At 43.5% G+C, this 19412-nt stretch overlaps 2 pseudogenes; both read right to left on the reverse strand.

The window, feature by feature from the left end:
* Positions 1-1142: 1142 nt before the first annotated feature.
* On the reverse strand, positions 1143-3806 carry LOC149302438 (DC-STAMP domain-containing protein 2 pseudogene; annotated as a pseudogene).
* Positions 3807-12300: 8494 nt separating this feature from the next.
* Positions 12301-14964, reverse strand: LOC149302439 (DC-STAMP domain-containing protein 2 pseudogene; annotated as a pseudogene).
* Between the last annotated feature and the right edge of the window lie 4448 nt (positions 14965-19412).

Here is a 19412-nt window from a genome sequence, read left to right on the forward strand (position 1 = left end):
AAAGTTTGATCCTGCAAAGGCTGTGGACCATTGGTACTTTAGTTCAAAAAATACAAGGCATGTTCATGGCCACAAAAAGCCAAGTGAAAAACACTAAGATATTATATAAGATATTATATAGATATTATATATATGTGTAAATTTAATATCTGTTATTTTTGTTGTTGAAAATAAAACTTCTAGTTTAAAAAAATCCTGGCTCCTAACTTTTTTAGCTGGCTCCTAGATTCAAAACAAATTTGTCAACCCCTGCCCTATGTTCATATCTACTACAATTTAAATAGAAGCAGTACACATTAGTACTCATAAACATCTGGGACTATGCTATGCAGCTTATACTACAACATGACCATTGAATCTGAATGCGGGAATTGACCATTCGGGTAATTTTCGTTTTAGTTTTCCCATTATATATTTTTCGGTAGCATTAAAATTTAAAGAGATGCTGAAACCTGTGAATTTGGCGATTAAAGCCAGCAAAACTAAATACCTCCCAGATGCGAATGGCTTTGAAAATGATGCATCAGTCTAGTTCTATATTCAGTAGGTATAGACGATCTACTGTCAGCAATACTGACCTAAAGTGCTAGCTTCTTGTCGTAAGAATGGATTGGGCATTCAGTTTGCAGTAATGACTGACATCTGGGGACATTAAATATTGAAAGGAATACGTACAGTAGACCTGAAATATTAATCCTTTTTTGTTAGTTTTCTTAAAAAAAAAAAAAAAAAGAACATTTAAAATGTCTTAAAAGAAACCTGCTATTTGTTTTCCCAAAGCCAAAGTCAAAATTTATTTAAGAGTGAAAGGCGCAAAAAACAGTGGTCTAAACTGTCTAAAAGGACGCCGACACTTTTGGTGGTTGCCACGTTCAAAATCTGGATCACTTAAAAGTTTCTGGATTCGTTGAAGGTCATAATTCTGATCTTAACCCTTTTCTTCACTGAGAGCTCCAGAGAAAGTGTCCAGCTTCTTTGATGTGTCGGTGTCTTCTTTCCCATGTGCCCATATAAAAAAGCCTTGAAGTTCACTCAGACTTGCATGCAGCAGGAACAGGATGCAAGCCGATTCACTTGGTGGTGAAGGGATTACAAAGGAAATTTAGGTAGAAGAAGGGGTGGGTATAGTTCTGAATTCCATTCTAGTTTCCACCTCCATTCTTCACCGCCCGCCGCCCTCTCCTATTGGGTGGCTTCTGCCGCGCGGGGGTGACCAGATCCCTCTTCCTTCGTGCTTCTGTCCACTTTGTGAATGGGGGGGCCGTGTGGTCCTCAGAATCTGAAGAGTCGGTGACCTCTGTTGAGTTCTGATATTCAAAATCTGTATCTTCAGAGTCCTCACTGGATTCAACCTCACTGATTCCTGAGCTCTCATCTTCCTCCCTGCCACGGACCTCCTCCTTATACTTCTCCAGGAGCTTCTCGCCTAACGCTGCTCTGCTACCCTGGCTACGGAGAACCTGTTTGAGGCGATCCTTCACAAACTCTTTCAGCTTCTTCCTCTTTCCTTTCTCTTCAGCCTTCATGGTTTTCATGGCATCGATCCAGAGGTGGACCTGTTCTTCGTCACTGGAGTCGACCTCCTCTTCGATAGCCTCAGAGTATGCCAGTGGAGCCATACAAATTGTGCAGATGTTATCAAGGATCTCAAAGCAGCCCCTGCAGTACATCCCTTTACAGCCTGGGGTGATGCAGGCCAGGCAGTCCTGCCCCTCGCTGCCAGTGATTATCTTGGCACATGCCATGCAGTACTGCTCATTGGTGCCCAACAGCTGGGCAAACCAGCGGCACCCGGGGAGTTTTGCCGCTAGGACCTGCAGGAAGCTAGAGTGCCCCCCGTCCTCTGCATTCATCCTCACGCTCCTGATCAAGGAGTCCTCAATGTTTGTGCGTTTGGTTATCAAGTTGTTGTAAAGAAAACAGATGCGCTCCTGCTCCCGGGATGGGTAATAATAGGCACAGATTACGCGCTGCAGCCTCCGTATGTAGACGCCAAATATCGCAATGAGGAAGCACAGGCCATACATTGAGCCTATGAGTATGTATCCTTTAAAGTCTGGGGCGGACGGAGCCACTAGGCATTTCTTTGACAAAACTGTCAAGTTCCCTCTCTGAAGGATGTCAAACGCAGACACCACATTGGAGAAGATTTCGCTGGCATAACCGGAGCCGTTGATCAGCACAGAGAACGTCACCGGAGCTCTGGCAACCACGTCCGCTTGCAGCAGGTAATACACCATGTCCAGCACCCAGTAGATGATGAAGTCCATCACCATCATGAATGCGACCACCAGAACATTTCGGAAGACGTTGATGATGTCAAAAGAATATCCCTTCCTCTCACGTTTGGTCAGGTAAAGCGAACCTGGCAGGATGAAGTTGTAGGCCTCTCTGGCGGAAAGGGGCAGGAGGGTTCTGCGCCCTTGCTTGGCTCTCATCACGTCCAGCTCTATGAAGGACCGTGTTATGTAGATATTGTCGTGGTTATCTTCATAGAGGTACTTGCGCTGGTACCGAGCGGCCATGATGTAGATGAAGAGGCAAACAAATGTCATTGAATAGCTGAACATGCTGAGCACATCCAGATAGGGGTTCAGTGTGCTCTGCACTTCGCTCATTATGCCGACTGCCACCTGCTTGATGCTCTTGCTGGAGTTCAGGTTTATGTCGAAGTCGTGAATAACCGTCACGTTAAACTCAAACTTGTCCTTGATGTTGCGGAGCATGTTGATGATGGGGTTTTTCACATGCTTTCGGACATATTTCTGGAGATACTTTGGCAGGAGGCATAGGATTGTAACGGTTTTAGCCAGTCCACACAGCGGTTTGAAGGCGTCCACAATGTAGCACAGGAATGACAAGAATGACATCACCTGGAAGCACTGATTCCGCGCCGTGTCAAATATTTTCCTGCACTTTAGATAGGGAACTTCCAGTTCCTCGTTACAGACCTCCCCGATATTGGCGATAAAACGCCACACATTCCGCAGCACGCGTCCAATGTGCTTCACTCCGTCTGTCACCGTCTTGAAGAACTTTCTGGCCCGATCGGCCACCCCTTTCAGCCTCTGGCCGATGTTCTTCAGAATATCCAGCGCACTCACTAACGGCCTTTTAACTTTTTCCAGGAGCTCCTTGGTCTGGTTCATGGCCAGTTCCACGCCGCAGGACACGGACTCAGATGAGCGCCGGAAATTCTCCAAGGTGTTGGCTGCAGGTCCCTGTAAGGCCAGCGAGAAGGCGACCAGGAGCACGATGGTCTTCCCCTCAATTGAGAAGAGCTGGGGCAGCATAAGGAACACTGTGACCCGCATCTTCATGAAGAAGGCCATGCCGAGGGTGAGGAGGATGCAGATGACCACTGAGGACACGATGCAGTACTTCAGGTTATAGTTCTTCACAAAGAGGACGATGGCCGCATACATGGCGGTGAGAATCAACCCAAAGGTGAAGGCGCCACAGCTCCTCAGAGAAGATTTCACCGCATTGTCCTCTCGGAGTTGGGCTCTCACCTCCTTTTTGTCCTCGTCAATGTAATCCTCGGCGCTCACTTCCTCGACCTTCACTTCTTCAGGGCACAGGTTTGACAAGCAATTGCGGGAGCAGTCACAGGGGCAGTCGCGGGGGCAGTCGCAGTCCCGCGGGCAGTCGCAGGGGCAGTCGCAGGGGCACTTGCGCTTGCAGGGGCACTTGCAGGAGCAAGGACAGTTGCAGGAACAGGCGCAGGGGCAGGTACTCCGGCATAGGCCACATGTGGTTTTGCAGCAGGTACACATCCATTCCCAGGGACCTAGTGTTGTCCCCATCTTGTCAGTTGTTTTTTTGCAACAATATCTGCCCTGACTTGCCTCACTCAGCGATCACAAAAGCAGGAGGAGAAATGGGTCAAAATGAAGAAATAAAAGTCAGTCTCTTTACTAATCTTTTGCACTACTGGAGGTTCAGTCACTACAAGTAGCTTGCTGTCTCCTCTAGTACTGAAGCTCCACGCCCAGTGCGAGGTTATTATGCTCTGATGATGTCACAATAGCACTGCTGTCATGACAGGGAGAGCAGGGCACATGCCAGCACCTACGGGGGAGGGGCACCTTGCTTTTTATTAAGATAAACTGACATAACAGTTATGAGAAGCTTATTAAACTATCTATCTATCTATCTATCTATCTATCTATCTATCTATCTATATATATATATTTATCTCTCTCTCTCTTTCTCTCTCTTTTTCTCTCTCTCTCTCTCTCTCTCTCTCTCTCTCTCTCTATATATATATATATATATATATACATACATTAAATTACATACCCTTTAAGTCATAAAATCTGGTTGTAGTCAGAAAAATCTGTGTGGCACAATTCAGTGGTTGACTAAAAGATAATAAAGGGTATGAGCCAAAATGCATGTAAGGACCATATCACGTAATGAAACCACAAGGGTTTGCTTTGAGAGCAGCCAAACCACTTTACCAGCAGTTAGACCAAAGGGACTGTAGAAAGAGGTATCTAAAGTGTAAAATTACAGACACATGTTTCTAATTTAAGTTGGTGGAGATCCCAGAACAGTACTGAATGCCCAATTATTGCTTTGGCAGAAATCCCTTAACAGTATGCAAGGATCTCAGCAACTCGGAAATTGGGCTCATTTGCCTCTTATAATTCTAAGTTGGTTGAAGTCTATTATTCACAGAACTTGACAAACTCACTGGGTCAGCATTGAGAGGGTTAAATACCCTTGCTATAAGGTTTTGTTTTTGCTTTACTTGTCCAGTGTGTTTATTTGGTTTTACACCATTAAGATCAATTAAAGTTTAGTCAGGTCATTTAGTCCATTGTGGCTAACTCTGCTTTTGGAGCCTCCTCGTGTATACCGCCTTACTAATCCAACAGACATCCTGGCAGAGGTGCCCCTACCATCTAGGTGCCCTGCCCAAGGTTGCCTGGATGTTCATGCCGGTCTACCTTTTGGGGCTTACATCCTAATGACATTTTCACCACACCACAAGATTGCAGAGTAGAAAAAATGTGTCACGCAGAAAGACTTCATTTCTGCGGCTTATGTGTGTATGCAGGGTGGAAGCCACCAAAACCGGCTAGGAGAAAGGCTTAGCTGTATAAGTAATAGATACATTGATACTGTTCAAACCTGACATTGATTTACCCATGCAGCTTTTTCGCTGAGGCAGCTGTTTCAAAATTCATATCAGTATATTGGAATATTTGAACTCTCCTCAGCTGACCGTATACTAACAGTTTCCTAAACTAATGAGATACATTGTTTTATTAGTGCAATTTTTTAGTGATTTAGTTTACTTCAGGGAAGCTGAGATCTGTCTCACTGTGGAACAGGCAGCATTATCTAGTCATTTCCCTGCCCCTTGAAGTTTTTTGACGCATATATTAATGTCTTAAATCTGTAATCTTGAAACATCGTGGCATATGTTTTAGTGTATGGAACTGCAAAACGTAGGACTTGGGGAAAGTGAAAGGTATAAAAGGTTCCCAGAATGTATTTTAAGTAGATTCAAAGTAAACCTGTGTTTAAACTCTGTTTAAAGTTTGTTGGTTAAATTATTTTACACTACAATGAGAGATGGACAGTGTGGAGAAAAACCAACTAAGGTCTAGATTGGTTAAAGTTAAACTCTAGCCACGATATGTCTTTTGATGTTTGTGATAGCCGAGGGTCGCCTATTATTTTCCTGTTTTTTATGCAAAAGCATAGAGCGATTAATCAGAATTCGTTTGCGCTGTTTCCCCGCCCTGAGCTTTTTGCCTTGCTGGAGATGCGTTCCATTGAACAGCTCTGGAGCCGCAGTGTCTCCAGCAGGTGTTTATTCCTTTTCTTTCACGTAAACAAAACCCCAAAATATTCAAGTAGGTCCTATGTACTTTAATATGCATTAATCGTTGGTAAGGCATTTTGGGGCTGGATTAATTCCTCTTTGTATGCCAAAAGCTCAGATTTTTTCCCCCCACAAAATACTCTTTGATTTCATAGATAACAGGATGCCACACTCCTAGGCCTGATGGCAGAAAGGGTGGTGGTGTAGGCATCCTTCTCTCACCTGACTGCACCTTCCAGCATATACCAAGCCCTCCCTCCCTCTCATTCTGTTCCTTTGAAGTTCACACAATCCATCTTTTCTCTCCACTCTCTCTTCAAATTGCTGTCATATATCGCCCTCCAGGCCCTACCTCACAGTTATTTGACTGCCTGGCTCCCTTTCTTCCTCTTTCCTAATATCCCCTGCCTTATTCTGGGTGACTTTAACATTCCTTTAGATATATCTAACAACTCTGCTAGCTCCAAACTCCTCTCCCCGACATCCTCCTCTGGTCTCTCTCAATAGACGCACACTGAGGGACACTCACTTGATCTGGTTTTCTCCAGATCATGCTCCCTTTCAGATTTCTCCATCTACCCCTTCCCTCTGTCTGACCACCACCTTTTATCCTTTTCTCCAGTGCTAACCCCTAATAAAACAAACTTACATCCCTCACATTCGGTCCCTCGCCAGATCCTGACGCTTGCACCTAAAAAACATCTCTCGTGTCCGCCCATTCCTCACCCAAGAATCCACAAAAACTCTGGTTCATTCACTTATCATTTCCCGTCTTGGCTACTGCAACACTCTTCTGGTTGGCATTCAACTGTCGCTGCTAGGCTTATCTTCCTTGCACGACGCTCCTCTTCTGCTTCCCCACTCTGTGAAACCCTCCACTGGCTCCCAATTGCCTTTAGAATTAAATTTAAAATCCTGGTACTGACATATAAGGCCATCCATAATACGGTCCCTCCATACATTTCTGACCTCATTAGCAAATACTCTCCTACTCGATCCCTACGTTCTTCCTATGGGCTAAGGCTCTCCTCCTTACTTATCACCTCTTCCTTTTCCCGTCTACAAGATTTCACTCGAGCTGCCATATATCTCTGGAATCTACTCCCAAGGAACCTTCAGCATTCACCCTCCCTCCCGACATTCAAGAAACATCTCAAAACCCACTTCTTCAGAGAAGCATACCATCTTAGCTGCTAGAACTTCCTTGTCATTGATACAACCACCACACTACCTCTCACCCTTTCTCTGTGCCTTATGTTTGTCACCCCATTCCCTCAAGATTGTAAGCTTGCGAGCAGGGCTCTCTCTGTCAATTCTTGTCTTGTCATTTCCCTTGAATTCATGTACTGTATTAAGCGCTGCGTAAACTGTTGGCGCTATATAAATAAAAGATAATAATAATAATAATAATAATAATAATGGGGAATGAGCTATAGTGGTAAAATGTGACTTGCACCCCATCTTTTTTTTTTTATCCCTATGTCAGGGCTCGACAAATCCCGGGCGCCAGGTCGCCATGGCGACTGAGATTTTTCTCCTGGCGCCCAGGAGTTGTCAGCCTGTCAAAGTTTGCACCGCGGTACAACAACGAACGTTGTACCTGAAGATTCCGACGATCCCGAATGGAAACGAAGCCGGAGAAGCGACGTTACGTGACGACGGTAGGCGATATCGTCACGTGACCTATCGCGCGGCACGCATGCGCGATCTAGTCTCCCTGGAAAGAGCGTGCGCAGGACTAGAACACTCTTCAGACAGCACTGTGCAACTGCAGGGTAATTGTAAAAATGTTAAAAAATAAATAAAAGATTTTATTTCAATATATTATTTGTGCTTGTGTTTATTTAATTTACACACATCCAAATTTATGCAACTGTGCCCCATGATATACCTTTTAACCCTCTATATGCCACTGTGCCCTATGCCTCCAGAAATGCCTTTTACCCCTATATGCCACTATGGCATATAGGGGGTTAAAAGGCATATCATGGGGCAGAGTGACATATAGGGGGATATAAGGCATTTCTGGAGGCAGAGTGGCATATGGTAAGTTAAAAGTCATCCCTAGAGGCAGCATGGTATTAAGGGGGTTAAAAGGCATATCATGGGGCAGAGTGGCATATAGGGGGATATAAGGCATTTCTGGAGGCAGAGTGGCATATAGTGGGTTAAAAGTAATCCCTGGAGGCAGAGTGGCATAAAGGGGGTTAAAACACATATCTAGAGGCAGCATGGTATTAAAGGGGGGTTAAAAGGCATATTATGGGGCAGAGTGGCATATAGGGGGATATAAGGCATTTCTGGAGGCAGAGTGGAATATAGTGGGTTAAAAGTCATCCCTGGAGGCAGAGTGGCATAAAGGGGGTTAAAACACATATCTAGAGGCAGCATGGTATTAAAGGGGGGTTAAAAGGCATATTATGGGGCAGAGTGGCATATAGGGGGATATAAGGCATTTCTGGAGGCAGAGTGGCCTATAGTGGGTTAAAAGTCATCCCTGGAGGCAGAGTGGCATAAAGGAGGTTCAAAGGCATATCTGGAGGCAGCGTGGCATTAATAGGCATATCATGGGGCAGAGTGGCATATAGGGGGTATAAGGCATTTCTGGAGGCAGGGTGGCCTATAGTGGGTTAAAAGTCATCCCTGGAGGCAGATTGGCATAAAGGAGGTTCAAAGGCATATCTGGAGGCAGCGTGGCATTAATAGGCATATCATGGGGCAGAGTGGCATATAGGGGGTATAAGGCATTTCTGGAGGCAGGGTGGCCTATAGTGGGTTAAAAGTCATCCCTGGAGGCAGATTGGCATAAAGGAGGTTCAAAGGCATATCTGGAGGCAGCGTGGCATTAAGGGGATTAATAGGCATATCATGGGGCAGAGTGGCATATAGGGGGTATAAGGCATTTCTGGAGGCAGAGTGGCATATAGAGGGTTAAAAGGCATCCCTGGAGGCAGCATGGCATAAAGGAGGTAAAAAAAGTCATATCTGGAGGCAGAGTGGCATAAAGGAGGTTAAAAAGCATTTCTGGAGGCCCATCCAGTCTACCCAACCTCTGAGTACTTTCCTTTTGTACCTGCCCTTATCTTATATCTAGCTTGGCCTTATGCCTATCCCATGCTTGCTTAAATGCCTAAGATGACCTCAATTATATGACTAGGGGTATTCTGGAAAAAAACCTTGTCTTATAATTGAGCAAATACGGTTATTTAGTAATAACGTGTATACTAAAATGCAAATATCTTTGTTAATGGATTCAGAAAAAATGAAGCGTACAAGAAAAGCTGGGATGCCAGAGACTACAAAGCAACTGCGAATGACAAATTTCTTTGCAAACACCTCATCTTTGGAAAGTGCAGTGGAACTGGATACTGCAGAAACAAACAGCACAAGAGAAAAGGAACCAGCAGAAGAGTCCCCTTCGACAAGCCACTCTCAAAATCCTGGAAAAAGGAAATTTAAGCAAGACTGGTGCAAGGAACTCACATGGCTTAAATTTGACCAAACCACGGGTATAGCCATATGCGAGGTCTGTGCCTCCTTCCCTGGTATTGCTGACCAAACATCTAAAACTGTGAAAGGGTTTTCAGGGCCTTTTAAACTTGAGACCTTCAAAAAGCATGGAAAGTCTCTCCAGCATGAAAAATGTTTACAGGCCAAACATGCACTGTTGGCTCCAGAAGCTACACCATTGGCTGCATGCTTGAAGAAAATGGACGAAAGCATGTTCAACCATATGAAGGTTTTATTTAATGTGGCCTATTATATTGCAAAAAACAACAGGCCATACACAGACTTTGAAGGATTGTTAGAGTTGACAGGGAAATTAGGAGTTGCTGTGAGAGAGGAATATGCGAATGATAAGAGATGCAAAGAATTTATCTCACATATTGCAGCTTTAATAAGGAAAGAACTCATCTGTGAGCTAAAAGAGGCAAAATATGTTAGTTTGCTGCTAGATGGATCAACTGACAAAGCAGGAGTGGAGGAACTAATACTGTATGTCAGGTATATCAAGAACAATGGGGTCAAAGAAGTTTTTCTGTCAGTCCTACCTCTTGATATGGCTACTGCAGATGGGTACTTAGAAACTATTACTAAAGATCTGAAGATGCATGGTCTCCTAGACTGGCTTTCTTCAAGCCACCTGATTGGCATTGGTACAGATGGTGCTGCCAGCATGATTGGAGCTGAAAATGGACTGGTGCAGAAAATACGCCAAAACCTGACCCACGTAATTGGCATTCACTGTGTTGCACACAGGTTAAATTTAAGTGTGTTAAGCTCAGTTAAACAATCAAAATTCATTGATGACCTTGACTCTGTTTTAAAGAAACTGTACCAGTTTTACCAGTACTCACCCAAGAGAATGCGGCAACTGAAGCAGGTGGCTGAAAATCTTCAGAATAAAATTCTGAAATTTCAGTACTTGCATAACATAAGATGGGTGGCCAGCAAAGTCAGTGCTCTTTCTGCACTTGTCAAAGACTGGAAATGTGTGACAGTCCACCTTGAAAGTGTTGCTGCAGAAAAAGACAGTGCTTCTGCAGTTGCCCATGGTTTGTTGAGAAAACTCACGGATTTCAAATTTGTACATATGCTCAATTTTCTCCTTGACTACCTTGAAATTATTAAGAACCTCTCCCTTTTATTTCAAAGGGAAGAACTTTTCTTAAGCACAATCGAGTTGCATGTGAAAAACACGGTATCGTCATTAAAATCACTCAAAGATGCACCAAAACAGCATGAAGAGAGATTTGTGACAGGAACATCACTTAAAGGACTGTATCAAAACGTACAGTTACATGGGCTCAGCAATACTGTGACCTTATCAATCCAGCAGGAAAAAGAGAATTTGATTAAACATGCTGTTAAATACCTGGAAGAGCGATTTCTGGGTGGGAGGAGTATTGAAAGCTCCACTGCAGTGTTTGATACCTTTGCCTGGCCATCAGGAACAGCATTACAAGACTATGGTGTTGATGACATTACAGCTTTGGCTCAGCATTTTCAGAAACAACTATCGCCACCTGAAATGCATGACAAATGCATGCATACACTCCTAAATGAGTGGTATGAATTTAAGGTCCTTGGAAAAGGAAAGAAACTGAGTGAGCTTCTGGATTTGGCACTCTCCAATACTGAGAGGTTTCCAGTTTTGGGAAACTTGTTATCCATTGTGTCTGTGCTACCTGTCTCAACCACATGTTGTGAAAGAGGGTTTAGCTTAATGAACCTGATAAAAAATAAGTTCAGATCATCAATGCAAGAAGAAAGTTTAGGTGATTTGTTAATGATCAGCATGAATGGGCCATCAGTGAAAAAGTTTGATCCTGCAAAGGCTGTGGACCATTGGTACTTTAGTTCAAAAAATACAAGGCATGTTCATGGCCACAAAAAGCCAAGTGAAAAACACTAAGATATTATATAAGATATTATATAGATATTATATATATGTGTAAATTTAATATCTGTTATTTTTGTTGTTGAAAATAAAACTTCTAGTTTAAAAAAATCCTGGCTCCTAACTTTTTTAGCTGGCTCCTAGATTCAAAACAAATTTGTCAACCCCTGCCCTATGTTCATATCTACTACAATTTAAATAGAAGCAGTACACATTAGTACTCATAAACATCTGGGACTATGCTATGCAGCTTATACTACAACATGACCATTGAATCTGAATGCGGGAATTGACCATTCGGGTAATTTTCGTTTTAGTTTTCCCATTATATATTTTTCGGTAGCATTAAAATTTAAAGAGATGCTGAAACCTGTGAATTTGGCGATTAAAGCCAGCAAAACTAAATACCTCCCAGATGCGAATGGCTTTGAAAATGATGCATCAGTCTAGTTCTATATTCAGTAGGTATAGACGATCTACTGTCAGCAATACTGACCTAAAGTGCTAGCTTCTTGTCGTAAGAATGGATTGGGCATTCAGTTTGCAGTAATGACTGACATCTGGGGACATTAAATATTGAAAGGAATACGTACAGTAGACCTGAAATATTAATCCTTTTTTGTTAGTTTTCTTAAAAAAAAAAAAAAAAAGAACATTTAAAATGTCTTAAAAGAAACCTGCTATTTGTTTTCCCAAAGCCAAAGTCAAAATTTATTTAAGAGTGAAAGGCGCAAAAAACAGTGGTCTAAACTGTCTAAAAGGACGCCGACACTTTTGGTGGTTGCCACGTTCAAAATCTGGATCACTTAAAAGTTTCTGGATTCGTTGAAGGTCATAATTCTGATCTTAACCCTTTTCTTCACTGAGAGCTCCAGAGAAAGTGTCCAGCTTCTTTGATGTGTCGGTGTCTTCTTTCCCATGTGCCCATATAAAAAAGCCTTGAAGTTCACTCAGACTTGCATGCAGCAGGAACAGGATGCAAGCCGATTCACTTGGTGGTGAAGGGATTACAAAGGAAATTTAGGTAGAAGAAGGGGTGGGTATAGTTCTGAATTCCATTCTAGTTTCCACCTCCATTCTTCACCGCCCGCCGCCCTCTCCTATTGGGTGGCTTCTGCCGCGCGGGGGTGACCAGATCCCTCTTCCTTCGTGCTTCTGTCCACTTTGTGAATGGGGGGGCCGTGTGGTCCTCAGAATCTGAAGAGTCGGTGACCTCTGTTGAGTTCTGATATTCAAAATCTGTATCTTCAGAGTCCTCACTGGATTCAACCTCACTGATTCCTGAGCTCTCATCTTCCTCCCTGCCACGGACCTCCTCCTTATACTTCTCCAGGAGCTTCTCGCCTAACGCTGCTCTGCTACCCTGGCTACGGAGAACCTGTTTGAGGCGATCCTTCACAAACTCTTTCAGCTTCTTCCTCTTTCCTTTCTCTTCAGCCTTCATGGTTTTCATGGCATCGATCCAGAGGTGGACCTGTTCTTCGTCACTGGAGTCGACCTCCTCTTCGATAGCCTCAGAGTATGCCAGTGGAGCCATACAAATTGTGCAGATGTTATCAAGGATCTCAAAGCAGCCCCTGCAGTACATCCCTTTACAGCCTGGGGTGATGCAGGCCAGGCAGTCCTGCCCCTCGCTGCCAGTGATTATCTTGGCACATGCCATGCAGTACTGCTCATTGGTGCCCAACAGCTGGGCAAACCAGCGGCACCCGGGGAGTTTTGCCGCTAGGACCTGCAGGAAGCTAGAGTGCCCCCCGTCCTCTGCATTCATCCTCACGCTCCTGATCAAGGAGTCCTCAATGTTTGTGCGTTTGGTTATCAAGTTGTTGTAAAGAAAACAGATGCGCTCCTGCTCCCGGGATGGGTAATAATAGGCACAGATTACGCGCTGCAGCCTCCGTATGTAGACGCCAAATATCGCAATGAGGAAGCACAGGCCATACATTGAGCCTATGAGTATGTATCCTTTAAAGTCTGGGGCGGACGGAGCCACTAGGCATTTCTTTGACAAAACTGTCAAGTTCCCTCTCTGAAGGATGTCAAACGCAGACACCACATTGGAGAAGATTTCGCTGGCATAACCGGAGCCGTTGATCAGCACAGAGAACGTCACCGGAGCTCTGGCAACCACGTCCGCTTGCAGCAGGTAATACACCATGTCCAGCACCCAGTAGATGATGAAGTCCATCACCATCATGAATGCGACCACCAGAACATTTCGGAAGACGTTGATGATGTCAAAAGAATATCCCTTCCTCTCACGTTTGGTCAGGTAAAGCGAACCTGGCAGGATGAAGTTGTAGGCCTCTCTGGCGGAAAGGGGCAGGAGGGTTCTGCGCCCTTGCTTGGCTCTCATCACGTCCAGCTCTATGAAGGACCGTGTTATGTAGATATTGTCGTGGTTATCTTCATAGAGGTACTTGCGCTGGTACCGAGCGGCCATGATGTAGATGAAGAGGCAAACAAATGTCATTGAATAGCTGAACATGCTGAGCACATCCAGATAGGGGTTCAGTGTGCTCTGCACTTCGCTCATTATGCCGACTGCCACCTGCTTGATGCTCTTGCTGGAGTTCAGGTTTATGTCGAAGTCGTGAATAACCGTCACGTTAAACTCAAACTTGTCCTTGATGTTGCGGAGCATGTTGATGATGGGGTTTTTCACATGCTTTCGGACATATTTCTGGAGATACTTTGGCAGGAGGCATAGGATTGTAACGGTTTTAGCCAGTCCACACAGCGGTTTGAAGGCGTCCACAATGTAGCACAGGAATGACAAGAATGACATCACCTGGAAGCACTGATTCCGCGCCGTGTCAAATATTTTCCTGCACTTTAGATAGGGAACTTCCAGTTCCTCGTTACAGACCTCCCCGATATTGGCGATAAAACGCCACACATTCCGCAGCACGCGTCCAATGTGCTTCACTCCGTCTGTCACCGTCTTGAAGAACTTTCTGGCCCGATCGGCCACCCCTTTCAGCCTCTGGCCGATGTTCTTCAGAATATCCAGCGCACTCACTAACGGCCTTTTAACTTTTTCCAGGAGCTCCTTGGTCTGGTTCATGGCCAGTTCCACGCCGCAGGACACGGACTCAGATGAGCGCCGGAAATTCTCCAAGGTGTTGGCTGCAGGTCCCTGTAAGGCCAGCGAGAAGGCGACCAGGAGCACGATGGTCTTCCCCTCAATTGAGAAGAGCTGGGGCAGCATAAGGAACACTGTGACCCGCATCTTCATGAAGAAGGCCATGCCGAGGGTGAGGAGGATGCAGATGACCACTGAGGACACGATGCAGTACTTCAGGTTATAGTTCTTCACAAAGAGGACGATGGCCGCATACATGGCGGTGAGAATCAACCCAAAGGTGAAGGCGCCACAGCTCCTCAGAGAAGATTTCACCGCATTGTCCTCTCGGAGTTGGGCTCTCACCTCCTTTTTGTCCTCGTCAATGTAATCCTCGGCGCTCACTTCCTCGACCTTCACTTCTTCAGGGCACAGGTTTGACAAGCAATTGCGGGAGCAGTCACAGGGGCAGTCGCGGGGGCAGTCGCAGTCCCGCGGGCAGTCGCAGGGGCAGTCGCAGGGGCACTTGCGCTTGCAGGGGCACTTGCAGGAGCAAGGACAGTTGCAGGAACAGGCGCAGGGGCAGGTACTCCGGCATAGGCCACATGTGGTTTTGCAGCAGGTACACATCCATTCCCAGGGACCTAGTGTTGTCCCCATCTTGTCAGTTGTTTTTTTGCAACAATATCTGCCCTGACTTGCCTCACTCAGCGATCACAAAAGCAGGAGGAGAAATGGGTCAAAATGAAGAAATAAAAGTCAGTCTCTTTACTAATCTTTTGCACTACTGGAGGTTCAGTCACTACAAGTAGCTTGCTGTCTCCTCTAGTACTGAAGCTCCACGCCCAGTGCGAGGTTATTATGCTCTGATGATGTCACAATAGCACTGCTGTCATGACAGGGAGAGCAGGGCACATGCCAGCACCTACGGGGGAGGGGCACCTTGCTTTTTATTAAGATAAACTGACATAACAGTTATGAGAAGCTTATTAAACTATCTATCTATCTATCTATCTATCTATCTATCTATCTATCTATATATATATTTATCTCTCTCTCTCTTTCTCTCTCTCTCTCTCTCTCTCTCTCTCTCTATATATATATATATATATATATATATATATATATATACATACATTAAATTACATACCCTTTAAGTCATAAAATCTGATTGTAGTCAGAAAAATCTGTGTGGCACAATTCAGTGGTTGACTAAAAGATAATAAAGGGTATGAGCCAAAATGCATGTAAGGACCATATCACGTAATGAAACCACAAGGGTTTGCTTTGAGAGCAGCCAAACCACTTTACCAGCAGTTAGACCAAAGGGACTGTAGAAAGTGAACCTTTATGGGCTCCTTCTGCAGGTTTTTAATATTTCTTTTACATCGCTGTGCCTATTCACTTAGATGTCTACCTATTATCATTTTGCCAGAAATTGAACCTTTATGGGCTCCTTCTACGTGTTGATTCTTTTACATCGGTGTGCCTATTGACTTAGATGTGTAGCGGTTATCTTTTTGCCAGAAAGTCAACCTTTATGGGCTCCTTCTACGTGTTGATTCTTTTACATCGCTGTGCCTATTCACTTAGATGTCTAGCAATTATCTTTTGCCAGAAAGTGAACCTTTATGGGCTCCTTCTATGTGTTAATGATTCTTTTATATTGCTGTGCCTATTCACTTAGATTTCGAACTATTATCTGTTGCCAGAAAATGAACCTTTATGGGCTCCTTCTGCAGGTTTTTAATGATTCTTTTACATCGGTGTGCCTATTCACTTAGATGTCTAGCGATTATCTTTTTGCCAGAAAGTGAACCTTTATGGGCTCCTTCTACAGGTTGATTCTTTTACATCGCTGTGCCTATTCACTTAGATGTCTAGCGATTATCTTTTGCCAGAAAGTGAACCTTTATGGGCTCCTTCTGCAAGTTTTTAATGATTCTTTTACATCGGTGTGCCTATTCACTTAGATGTCTAGCATTTATCTTTTGCCAGAAAGTGAACCTTTATGGGCTCCTTCTATGTGTTGTTTCTTTTACATCCATGTGCCTATTGACTTAGATGTGTAGCGGTTATCTTTTTGCCAGAAAGTGAACCTTTATGGGCTCCTTCTACGTGTTGATTCTTTTACATCGGTGTGTCTGTTGACTTAGATGTCTAGCGATTATCTTTTTGCCAGAAAGTGAACCTTTATGGGCTCCTTCTACGTGTTGATTCTTTTACATCTCTGTGCCTATTCACTTAGATGTCTAGCGATTATCTTTTTGCCAGAAAGTGAACCTTTATGGGCTCCTTCTGCGTGTTTTTAATTATTCTTTTACATCGGTGTGCCTATTGACTTAGATGTCTAGCGATTATCTTTTGCCAGAAAGTGAACCTTTATGGGCTCCTTCTATGTGTTAATGATATTTTTACATCGGTGTGCCTATTCACTTAGATGTCTAGCAATTATCTCTTGACAGAAAGCGAACCATTATTGGCTCCTTCTACGCGTTGATTCTTTTACATCACTGTGCCTACTCACTTAGAAGGAGCCCATAAAGGTTCACTTTCTGGCAAAATCTATGTGTTAATGATTCTTTTACATCGCTGTGCCTATTCACTTAGATTTTGCCAGAAAGTGAACCTTTATGGGCTCCTTCGGCATGTTTTTAATGATTCTTTTACATAGGTGTGCCTATTCACTTAGATGTCTAGTGATTATCTTTTTGCCAGAAAGTTAGCCTTTATGGGCTCCTTCTGCGTGTTTTTAATGATTTTTTTTTACATCGCTGTACCTATTCACTTAGATGTCTAGCGATTATCTTTTCCCAGAAAGTGAACCTTTATGGGCTCGTTCTACGTGTTGATTCTTTTACATCGCTGTGCCTATTCACTTAGATTTCGAACGATTATCTTTTGCCAGAAAGTGAACCTTTATGGGCTCCTTCTACGTGTTGATTCTTTTACATCGATGTGCCTATTGACTTAGATGTGTAGCGGTTATCTTTTTGCCAGGAAGTGAACCTTTATGGGCTCCTTCTACGTGTTGATTCTTTTACATCGGTGTGTCTATGGACTTAGATGTCTAGCGATTATCTTTTTGCCAGAAAGTGAACCTTAATGGGCTCCTTCTACGTGTTGATTCTTTTACATCGGTGTGTCTATGGACTTAGATGTCTAGCGATTATCTTTTGCCAGAAAGCGAACCTTTATGGGCTCCTTCTACGCGTTGATTCTTTTACATCACTGTGCCTATTCACTTAGATTTTGCCAGAAAGTGAACCTTTATGGGCTCCTTCTGCATGTTTTTAATTATTCTTTTACATCGGTGTGCCTATTGACTTAGATGTCTAGCGATTATCTTTTTGCCAGAAAGTGAACCTTTATGGGCTCCTTATATGTGTTAATAATATTTTTACATCGGTGTGCCTATTCACTTGGATGTCTAGCAATTATCTTTTGCCAGAAAGCGAACCTTTATTGGCTCCTTCTACGCGTTGATTCTTTTACATCACTGTGCCTACTCACTTAGATTTTGCCAGAAAGTGAACCTTTATGGGCTCCTTCTATGTGTTAATGATTCTTTTATATCGCTGTGCCTATTCACTTAGATTTCAAACAATTATCTTTTGCCAGAAAGTGAACCTTTATGGGCTCCTTCTGCAGGTTTTTAATGATTCTTTTACATCGGTGTGCCTATTCCCTTAGATGTCTAGCGATTATCTTTTTGCCTGAAAGTGAACCTTTATGGGCACCTTCTACGTGTTTATGATTCTTTTACATCACTGTGCCTATTCACTTAGATTTTGCCAGAAAGTGAATCTTTATGGGCTCCTTCTGCGTGTTTTTAATGATTCTTTTACATCGCTGTGCCTATTCACAAAGATGTCTAGCGATTATCTTTTGCCAGAAAGTGAGCCTTTATGGGCTCCTTCTATGTGTTAATGATTCTTTTACATCACTGTGCCTATTCACTTAGATGCCTAGCAAATATCTTTTGCCAGAAAGCGAACCTTTATGGGCTCCTTCTACGCGTTGATTCTTTTACATCACTGTGCCTATTCACTTAGATTTTGCCAGAAAGTGAACGTTTACGGGCTCCTTCTGCATGTTTTTAATGATTTTTTTTTTACATCGGTGTGCCTATTCACTTAGATGTCTAGCATTTATCTTTTGCCAGAAAGTGAACCTTTATTGGCTCCTTCTATGTGTTGTTTCTTTTACATCGATGTGCCTATTGACTTAGATGTGTAGCGGTTATCTTTTTGCCAGAAAGTGAACCTTTATGGGCTCCTTCTACGTGTTGATTCTTTTACATCGGTGTGTCTATGGACTTAGATGTCTAGCGATTATCTTTTTGCCAGAAAGTGAACCTTTATGGGCTCCTTCTACGTGTTGATTCTTTTACATCGGTGTGTCTATGGACTTAGATGTCTAGCGATTATCTTTTTGCCAGAAAGTGAACCTTAATGGGCTCCTTCTACGTGTTGATTCTTTTACATCGGTGTGTCTATGGACTTAGATGTCTAGCGATTATCTTTTTGCCAGAAAGTGAACCTTTATGGGCTCCTTCTGCGTGTTTTAATTATTCTTTTACATCGGTGTGCCTATTGACTTAGATGTCTAGCGATTATCTTTTGCCAGAAAGTGAACCTTTATGGGCTCCTTATATGTGTTAATAATATTTTTACATCGGTGTGCCTATTCACTTAGATGTCTAGCAATTATCTTTTGCCAGAAAGCGAACCTTTATTGGCTCCTTCTACGCGTTGATTCTTTTACATCACTGTGCCTATTCACTTAGATTTTGCCAGAAAATGAACCTTTATGGGCTCCTTCTATGTGTTAATGATTCTTTTACATCGCTGTGCCTATTCACTTAGATGCCTAGCAAATATCTTTTGCCAGAAAGCGAACCTTTATGGGCTCCTTCTATGTGTTAATGATTCTTTTACATCACTGTGCCTATTCACTTAGATGCCTAGCAAATATCTTTTGCCAGAAAGCGAACCTTTATGGGCTCCTTCTACGCGTTGATTCTTTTACATCACTGTGCCTATTCACTTAGATTTTGCCAGAAAGTGAACCTTTACGGGCTCCTTCTGCATGTTTTTAATGATTTT

This window comes from Sceloporus occidentalis, unplaced genomic scaffold (assembly GCF_023333645.1).
Source record: "Sceloporus occidentalis isolate IW3139 unplaced genomic scaffold, rSceOcc1.0.p SCAF_19, whole genome shotgun sequence".
Classification (NCBI taxonomy): Eukaryota; Metazoa; Chordata; class Lepidosauria; order Squamata; family Phrynosomatidae; genus Sceloporus; species Sceloporus occidentalis.